Consider the following 9,298-nt stretch of genomic DNA (forward strand, 5'->3'; position numbering starts at 1 on the left):
AGGCAAGAGAATTGCTTGAACCCTGGAGGCAGAGGCTGCAGTGAGCTGAGAGGGGTGAGCTGAGAGCTGCAGTGAGATGCCACTGTCTCCTCCAGTCTGGATGACAGAGTGAAACTCCACCTCAAAAACACGGAAAAGAAAAGCAGAGATTACTAGGTACATTAAGATTGTGTGTAAACCCCATAAAGGTAATGAGGAAAAATGTTATTGAGATATTAACCATCTGTGGCTTCCACTTATCCACTCATGGTCAGAGAGCACCAAACCACAGAATTCTGAAATCTTTTCCAATCAAAGCCAAATGTCCTCCACTTTGCCCTTGGACTGGGGCCTGCCAGAGGGAACCAAGAGAGACATCAAGGCCTGACACTGGGTGAGAACTGTGCACCCAACCTCTACCCTCTTCATTCAGGCAGATAATAGATCTTGGGCTACTTCTCTCTGGAGGACTTGTGACTCCTATGGGAGAATTTGGGATTGAGATGGGATGAATTTCCTGTGGCCAGGGTTTCTTATGACCTGGGGTCCTTGCATTTAGATGGAAAAAGAATTACATCTTTATAGTCAATAATTTGTATCTAAAATAAAGATTTCTGGCTGGGCGCGGTGGCTCACATCTGTAATCCCAGCATTTTGCCAGGCCAAGGCAGGTGGATCACCTGAGGTCAGGAGTTCGAGACCAGTCTGGCCAACATCATGAAAAATTAAAATAAATAAATTAATAAGTAAAAAATAGCATTTCCTTCCATTATGAGTGCAGACAACAAACTACTAAAGAATTAACAGTACCTGTGCCTTTGTCCTCAGCAGAAATCAGATATGTTCATATCATATTATGGTGGTTGTGTTATATTGAAATGTTGTTTACACTTATCGCTACTTCAAAAGTATGAAGTTGTTTGGTCCATCACTAGATCTTGATCTTTGATGTGCTTTAAAAAAAAATCTAGGCCGGACTCGGTGGCCAGGTGTGTTGGCTCACATCCCAACACTTTGGGAGGCCGACATGGGAGGATCACCTGAGGACGGGATTTTGAGATCAGTCTGACCAACATGGAGAAACCCTGTCTTTACTAATAATACAAAAATTATCTGGGTGTGGTGGCACACACCTGTAATCCCAGCTACTCGGGAGGGTGAGACATGAGAATCGCTTGAACCTGGGAGGTGGAGTTTGCAGTGAGCTGAGATTGAGCCACTGCATTCTTGCCCTGGGCAACAGAGCAAGACTCCGTCAAAAAAAATACACACACACAGACACACACACGTATATATAATTATATCATGTCTGTTTTTAAAACATTTTGATCATCATACACCAATATTTCTCCCCAACCTGGCAGAAGAAAACAAGGAAAAGAACAGAGATGGCTCTGAGACCGAGAGCAGGAGTCCTGGGTCCTCTGAGAGGGAGCGGCTGCTTACCACGTCTAGGGATAAGAGTCCCATGTCACCAAGCTAGGCATAGAAACAGCCAACAGAGCCAGTGCGACCTGGGGACCAGTGCCCAGGGGCCTGATGGGCCCTCCCACAAAAGCACTCTCAAAACTGTACATAACCCATGGAAATAGGAGACCGTCAAAACCCAAAGTAATTCCTTTGAAACTGAGTTTGGGGATTGAAGTTTGTGCCAGCTACAAAGGCCTCTCTGGTGACTGAAGGCCTGGCTTTAGTTGCAGACTTCTGTGCATTGTACGCATCAACAGCGCGGAAAGGTCAAATACCTGTGTTCGAATCGTGAGATCCAGTTTGCACTTGCCATGTACGCTGTAACATTAAATTAAAAAAAATCCTCTTTGTATTATAGTCATGCAGTCTTACATATGACAAACAGTTGGATAATTTTTAAAAAACAGACCCGGCACAATGGCTCATGCCTGTAGTCCTAGCACTTTGGGAGGCCAAGGCGGGTGGATCAAGAGGTCAGGAGTTCCAAGACCAGCCTGGCCAACATGGTGAAACCCCCGTCTCTAGCACAAATACAAAAATTAGTTGGGTGTGGTGGTAGTTGCCTGTAATCCCATCTACTTGGGAGGCTGAGGCAGGAGAATCGCTTGAACCCGGGGGTGGAGGTTCCAGTGAGCCAAAGTCGTGCCACTGCACTCCAGCCTGAGCGACAGAGCGAGATTTCGTCTCAAAACAAAACAAAACAAAACGAGGCCAGGCGCCGTGGCTCACACATGTAATCTCAGCATTGTGGGAGGCTGACGCAGACAGATTAGTTGATGTCAAGAGTTTGAGACCAGCCTGGCCAACATGGTGAAGCCCTGTCTCTACTAAAAATACAAAAGTTAGCTGGGCGTGGTGGCATGCGCCTGTAATCCCAGCTGCTCAGGAGGCTGAGGCACAAGAATCGCTTGAACCCAGGAAGGGGAGGTTACAGTGAGCCAAGATTGTGCCACTGCACTCCAGCCTGGGCAATAGAGCAATACTCAAGTCTCAAAAAAAAGAAAAAAACCCACAAAAACCAAAACCAAACCTCTCATTGGATTGCTCAGGGGCTGTGATGGAATTCCTGAACAATGGCTAAGTATGGCCATCTTCATGGCACAGCTGAGAAAGGCCATGACCCTGGGAAGAGCAGATCTGGCCTCTGCATTTGTTGCCTCACAGCTCAGGAAACCAAACTGGGTTCCCAGACATCTTTGCACTGAGTCCACTCTCCATTACTTCCATTAGAGGCTACATCGGCAGCCTCACCAACAAACTTAGCTCTCCATCTTCTCTCGAATTTCTCCATTTTATATGTAAACTCGCAACTTACGGCCTGAAAGCAGGACCAGCCAAAAGCTTCTTCCTCCTCCTTCTTTTTTTTTCTTTTGAGATGGAGTCTTGCTCTGTTGCCCAGGCTGGAGTGCAATGGTACCATCTCGGCTCACTGCAACCTCTGCCTCCTGGGTTCAAGCAATTCTCCTGCCTCACTCTACCGAGTAGCTGAGATTACACGCCACCACCACACCCAGCTAATTTTTGTATGTTTAGTAGAGTTGGGGTTTTGCCATGTTGGCCAGGCTGGTCTTGAACTCCAAACTTCAAGTGATCTGCTTGCCTTGGCCTCCCAAAGTGCTGGGATTCCATGCATGATCCATGGCACCTGGCGTTTCCTCCTCCTTTCATTTTATTTATTTATTTTTTTTTTTGAGACAGGGTCTCATTCTGTCTCCAAGGCTGGAGTGCAGTGGTACAATCTCAGCTCACTGCAGCCAGCCTCTGCCTCCTGGGTTCCAGATATTCTCCCTGCCTTAGCCTCCTGAGTAGCTGGGATTACAGGGGTGAACCGCTGTGCCTGGCCTATATGTTTTGCTTTGTTTTGTTTTTCTGAGACAAGGTCTTGCTCTGGCACTCAGATTTCAGTGCGGTGGTGCCATCACAGCTCACTGCAGCCTTCAACTCCTAAAGCCATCCTCCTGCCTCAGCCTCCCAAATAGCTGGGACTATAAGCGTATGCCACCATGCTTGGTTTAAAATTGTTATAGACAGGGTCTCATTATGTTGCCTAGTTTGGTCTCAAATTCTTTGGTTCAAGCCATTCTCCTGCCTCAGCCTCCCAAAGTATTGAGATTACGGGCATGAGCCACAGCACACAGCTGCCTTTCTATCTTGTCCACAAATTCCCTCCCTGAAATAAAAGACCCTTCAGAGGCGAGAAAGAGTACTAGTTCTGCCCCCTTCAACTCTTGCAGAGAACTTCTTCTCCCACCCCTGCTTCCTGGATAGGCTTCTCTTAACTTCAACCCACCCCAACACCTGCAGGGCGAGGGGTAGGACCTGTGGGGAAGGCAGGGCTAGTGTCCAACTTCCTGGTTATTCCCCGCACCCTGACCTTTCCACTCTACAGCTGGGGCTAGTGTGGGAAGAAGAGTCCCCGGCCTCAACTTGTCAAGTTGTGCAATGGACAGGCTGACAGGTGAGGCAGGCTTTTCCCGCCCCCAGAGAGCAGCAGCCTCATTAGCTGTTTAGTAGCCAGCATCTTCAAAGGGCTGAGTGTTGAGGCCTTGGGATGAGGTGGGGCAGGGCTGAGCTAGCGACTGTGGGTCCTCCTCCCTCACCTCTATGCCTCAGCAAGCAACAGGGAGGCAACAGGATGGAGAGACAGGAAAACCAGGTTCTGGACCAGCATCTGCCACGGAAGAGCTAAGCATCTCTGGTCCATCCAAGTCTCCTTCCCACCCTAGCCTTAGTTTTTCTTTTCTTTTTTTTCTTTTTTCTTTTTTAGATGGAGTCTTGCTCTATCCAGGCTGAAGTGCAGTGGCGTGATCTCGGCTCACTGCAACCTCTGCCTCCCGGGTTCAAGTCATTCTCCTCCCTTAGCCTCCCGAATAGCTGGGACTACAGGCATCTGCCACCATGCCCACTAATTTTTGTATTTTTAGTAGAGGTTTATACCATGGGGTTTATACCATGTTGGTCAGAATGGTCTTGATCTCTTGATCTCATGATCCACCCGCCTCAGCCGCTCAAAGTTTTTTCTTTTAAGACAAGTGATTAAAACTAGATGGAGCTGGATGCAGTGGCTCACATCTAAAATCCCAGCACTTTGGGGCTGGGTGCAGTGGCTCACGCCTATAATCCCATCACCTTGGGAGGTCGAGGCAGGCAAATTGCCTGAGGTAAGGAGTTCAAGACCAGCCTGGCCAGCATACCTAAACCCTATCTCTAGTAAAAATATCAAAAAAATTAGCTGGCTGTGGTGGCACACCTCTGTAGCTCCAGCTACTCAGGAGGCTGAGGCTGGAAAATTGCTTGAACCTGGGAGGTGGAGGTTGCAGTGAGCTGAGATTGAACAACTGCACTCCAGCCTGGGCGACAGAGTGAGACTCCATGTCAAAAAATAAATAAATAAATAAATAAATCCCAGCACTTTGGGAGGCCAAGGTGGGTGGATTGCCTGAGCCCAAGAGTTTGAGACCAGCCTGGGAACTTGACAAAACCCTGTCTCTACAAAATATATAAAAAATAAGCCAGACATGGTGGCACATACCTGTAGTTCCAGCTTACTTGGGAGGCTAAGGTGGGAGGATCAGAGCACTGGAGGTTGAGGCTACAGTGAGCTGTGATCATGCCACTGTACTCCAGCCTGGGTGACAGAAGACCCTCTCAATAAACAAAACAAAATACAACAAAAACTAGATGAACTTTAAGGCCTCTTCACCTCTTGATGGCCCACACACAATACTGAAGTCCCAAAAGACAATATTCTCTATCTCACATGCAAGTCAGCAGATTCTGAGAGGATGAGGGGCCTGTCCCAAGTCATGCAGTCAGGGGAAAGGTATTAGAACTGACCTAGTTCAATTTTTGTTGTTGTTGTTTGTTTCAGACTGGAGTGCAGTGATGTGATCTCAACTCACAGCAACCTCCACCTCCTGGGTTCAAGCAATTCTCCTGCCTCAGGCTCCCAAATAGCTGAGATTACAGAGGCATGCCACCATGCCTGGCTAATTTTTGTATTTTTTAATAGAGACGGGGTTTCGCCATGTTGGCAAAGCTGGTCTTGAACTCCAGACCTTAAATGAGTCACCCATCTTGGCCTCCCAAAGTGCTGGGACTACAGGCGTGAGCCACGGCGCCAGCTAAATTGTTTAAAGATTTTTTGTAGAGACAGCGTCTCCTTATGTTGCCTGGCGTCTGTTTTGAATCCCAGTTCACTCAACTGTGTTGTTCAAGGCAGACTTCACCTAGGGAGCTCTACCCCTCTTCCAAAGGCTGAGTGGTCTTTGAATTAGAAAACATGGCAGAGGGAGAACATTCAAGGCTCAGGAGAGACCAAGCAAGGTGGCTCACGCCTGTAATCCCAGCATTTTGGGAGGCTGAGGCAGGCATATCACCTGAGGTCAGGAGTTTGAGACCAGCCTAGCCAACACGGTGAAACCCTGTCTCTACTAAAAAATAAAACAATTAGCTGGGTGTGGTGGTGTGTGCCTGTAATCCCAGCTACTGAAGAGGCTGAGGCAGGAGAACCACTTGAACCGGGAGGTGGGTGCTACAGTAAACCAAGATGGCGCCACTGCACTCTAGCCTGGGTGACAGAGCAAGATTTTGTCTCAAAAAAATAATAATAATAAAAAATAAGAAGACTCAGGAGAGCTCTAGGCCAGCTGCTGAGCTTACAAACAGCAGTGAGAAAGAGCCAAAGAAGGCGCATCAAGAGGGATGCAAAGGAAACCTAAAGGCCCAGCCAAGTGTGGGCCAGATGCAAAAGAGGAATGGTGGGAATGCTTTGGAGGGGTTAGGCTAGGAATTGTTTACAGTAGAAAGAAACTAAAGCCTGTAATCCCAGCACTTTGGGAAGCTGAGGCAGGTGGATCATGAGGTCAGAAGTTCAAGACCAGCCTGGCCAAGATAGTGAAACCTCATCTCTACTAAAAATAAAAAAATTAGCCAGGCATTGTGGTAGGCACCTGCAATCCTAGCTACTCAGGAGGTTGAGGCAGGAGAATTGCTTAAATCCAGGCGACAGAGGTTGCAGTGAGCTGAGACTGCACCACTGCACTCCAGCCTGTGTGACAGAGTGAGACTCTTGTCTCAAAAAAAAAAAAAAAAAAAAAGAAGAAGAAAGAAACTAAAAGCAGCTGCTTACTAGTAGAAGCCTGGTAAAATGTGTTGGCACATCTTTCCAATGGAATGCTGTGCAACTATTAAAAGTGACTTGATGTCCACGCAAGGTGGCTCATACCTGTAATCCCAGCACTTTGGGAGGTCAATATGGGTGGGTCACCTGAGGTCAGGAGTTTGAGACCAGCCTGGCCAACATGGTGAAATCCCATCTCTACTAAAAATACAAAAATTAGTCGCTCGTAGTGACACATGCTTGTAATCCCAGCTACTTGGGAGGCTGAGGCAGGAGAATCGCTTGAACCCAAGAGACAGGGGTTGCAGTGAGCCAAGATTGTGCCACTGCACTCCAGCCTGGGTGACAAGAGTGAAACTCCGTCTGAAAAAAAAAAAAAAAAGATAGATTTAGTTGTAGGAGAACACCCAACTCAAGCTGCCTTAAACAATAAAATATGTGTTTTGAGTTGAGAGTATTTAAAAATACAACACCACACGTGCATCTTTCCCTCTACTCTTCCAGGGCCTAAGAGACTATTGAGCTCCCAGACCCCTGCACACAGGACCCTGGAAGTAATCTGAGAGTCCATTCTACAGAGGTGCTGGGAAGGACAGTACACAGCAGAGTGGGAAGGAGGTGCCTGAGAGCCAGACAGTCACTTGGGCTCTGATTCAGCCACTTACTGACTGCAATAAGATTCTTAATCTCGGCTGAGTGTGGTGGCTCCTGCCTGTAATCCCAACACTTTGGGAGGATGAGGCAGAAGCATTGCTTGAGTTCAGGAGTTCAAGACCAGCCAGGGCAACACAATCAGACCCTGTCGAGAGACAGAGAGACAGAGAGAGAGAGAGAGAGAGAGAGAGATTATAAGAGATAACGTAGTCTGGGTGTGGTGGCTCACACTGTAATCCCAGTACTTTGGGAGGCCGAGGTGGGTGGATCACTTGAGGCCAGGAGTTCACCTGGTCTCTACTAAAAATACAAAAAAAAATTAGCTGGGCATGGAGGCCCGTAGCCTATAATCCTAGCTACTCGGGAGGCTGAGGCACGAGAATCACTTGAGTCTGGGAGGCAGAGGTTACAGTTAGCTGAGGTTGCACCACTGCATTCCAGCCTGGGCCACAGAGGGGACTGTCTCATAAAAAAAAAAAAAAAAAAAAAAAGGAATTGTGGGAAGAAGAAAAGAAGGATATTTCAGAAAGACACTAGTTTGGGTGGAGAGAGAGAGGCAGAAAGGACAACAGAGTATGTTCAGGGGCCAGATCATAGTGGATCTGGCTGGAAGGTAGTTAAACTTTGGAGGAAAAGGAAGATTGGGACTGTCATAAATGGTCTTGTGTTCCAGGGTGAAGTCTTATTAAATGTGAAGAGTGAATACTAAAGAAATGCCAAACCTCTCAAAATTGATCTATATATGTAAAATGTAATAACAATAAAAAAACTCAAAAGGGTTTTATAGAAAACTTTATAAAATGGTTCTAGAGTTTATTTAGAAGCATCAACATGTGAGTCAAGCAAATTCTGAAAAACAAGATTAACATATCGGCCTTATGTGATAGTATACTGTATAGTAATAGGAAGCTACACTAATTAAAACAAATGTGTACATGTATAGGAATAAGCTGACAGATCAATGAAACAAGTCTAGAAATAAACTCAAGCATATGTGGGAAGCACATAAATTACCAAGAGGACAATTCAAATCAATGTGTTAAAAATGGTATTCATGCAGGCTGAGTGCAGTGTCTCAAGCCTGTAATCCCAGCAATTTGGGAAGCCAAAGCAGGTGGATCACTTGAGGTCAGGAGTTCAAGACCAGTCCAGCCAACATGGTAAAACCCTGTCTCTACTAAAAATACAAAAATTAGCCAGGTGTGGTGGCATGTGCCAGTAGTCCAGGCTACTCGGCAGGGCTGAGATAGGAGAATCGCCTGAACACAGGAGGCAGAGGTTGCAGTGAGCCGAGATCGCACCACTGCCCTCCAGCCTGGGCAACAGAGTGAGACTCCATCTCAAAAAAAAAAAAAAAAATGGTATTCATGCCATTTTTTAGAGGCTCATGCCTGTAATCCCGGGGCTTTGGAAGGCCAAAGTAGAAGGATCACTCTAGGCTGAGTTCAAGACTAGCCTGGGCAACATGGCAAGAACCTATCTCACTTTTGTTTTGTTTTTATTTTCCTATGATCCAAACATAGCAAGAACCTATCTCTACAAAAAAACCTTTTTTAATTAGCAGAATGTGATGGTGTGCACCTGTAGTCCTAGCTACTTAGGAGGCTGAGGTGGGAGGATAATTTGAGCCCAGGTGTTCATGGGTGAAGGAAGCCATGGTCATGCCATTGCACTCCAGCCTGATTCAACCTATGAAAATCTATTAATGTGTACATTAACAGAGTGAAGGAAAAAAAAACCCGTGATTATCTCAACTGACGCAGAAAAGCATTTGACAAAATTCAACACCCTTTCTTAGTAAAAACACTAAAAAAACTAGTAATAGAAGGAAACTATCTCAACATAATAAAGGCCATATATGAAAATCCCAAGCTAATATTATACTCAGTGGTGAAAGACCAAAAGCATTTTTTTCTTTTTCTTTTTTTAAGAGACAGGGTCGGGCCAGGCGCGATGGCTCAAGCCTGTAATCCCAGCACTTTGGGAGGCCGAGGCAGGTGGATCACAAGGTCAAGAGATCGAGACCATCCTGGTCAACATGGTGAAACCCTGTCTCTACTAAAAATACAAAAA

Source organism: Cebus imitator, unplaced genomic scaffold (genome assembly GCF_001604975.1).
Source record: "Cebus imitator isolate Cc_AM_T3 unplaced genomic scaffold, Cebus_imitator-1.0 Scaffold136, whole genome shotgun sequence".
NCBI classification, from domain to species: Eukaryota; Metazoa; Chordata; class Mammalia; order Primates; family Cebidae; genus Cebus; species Cebus imitator.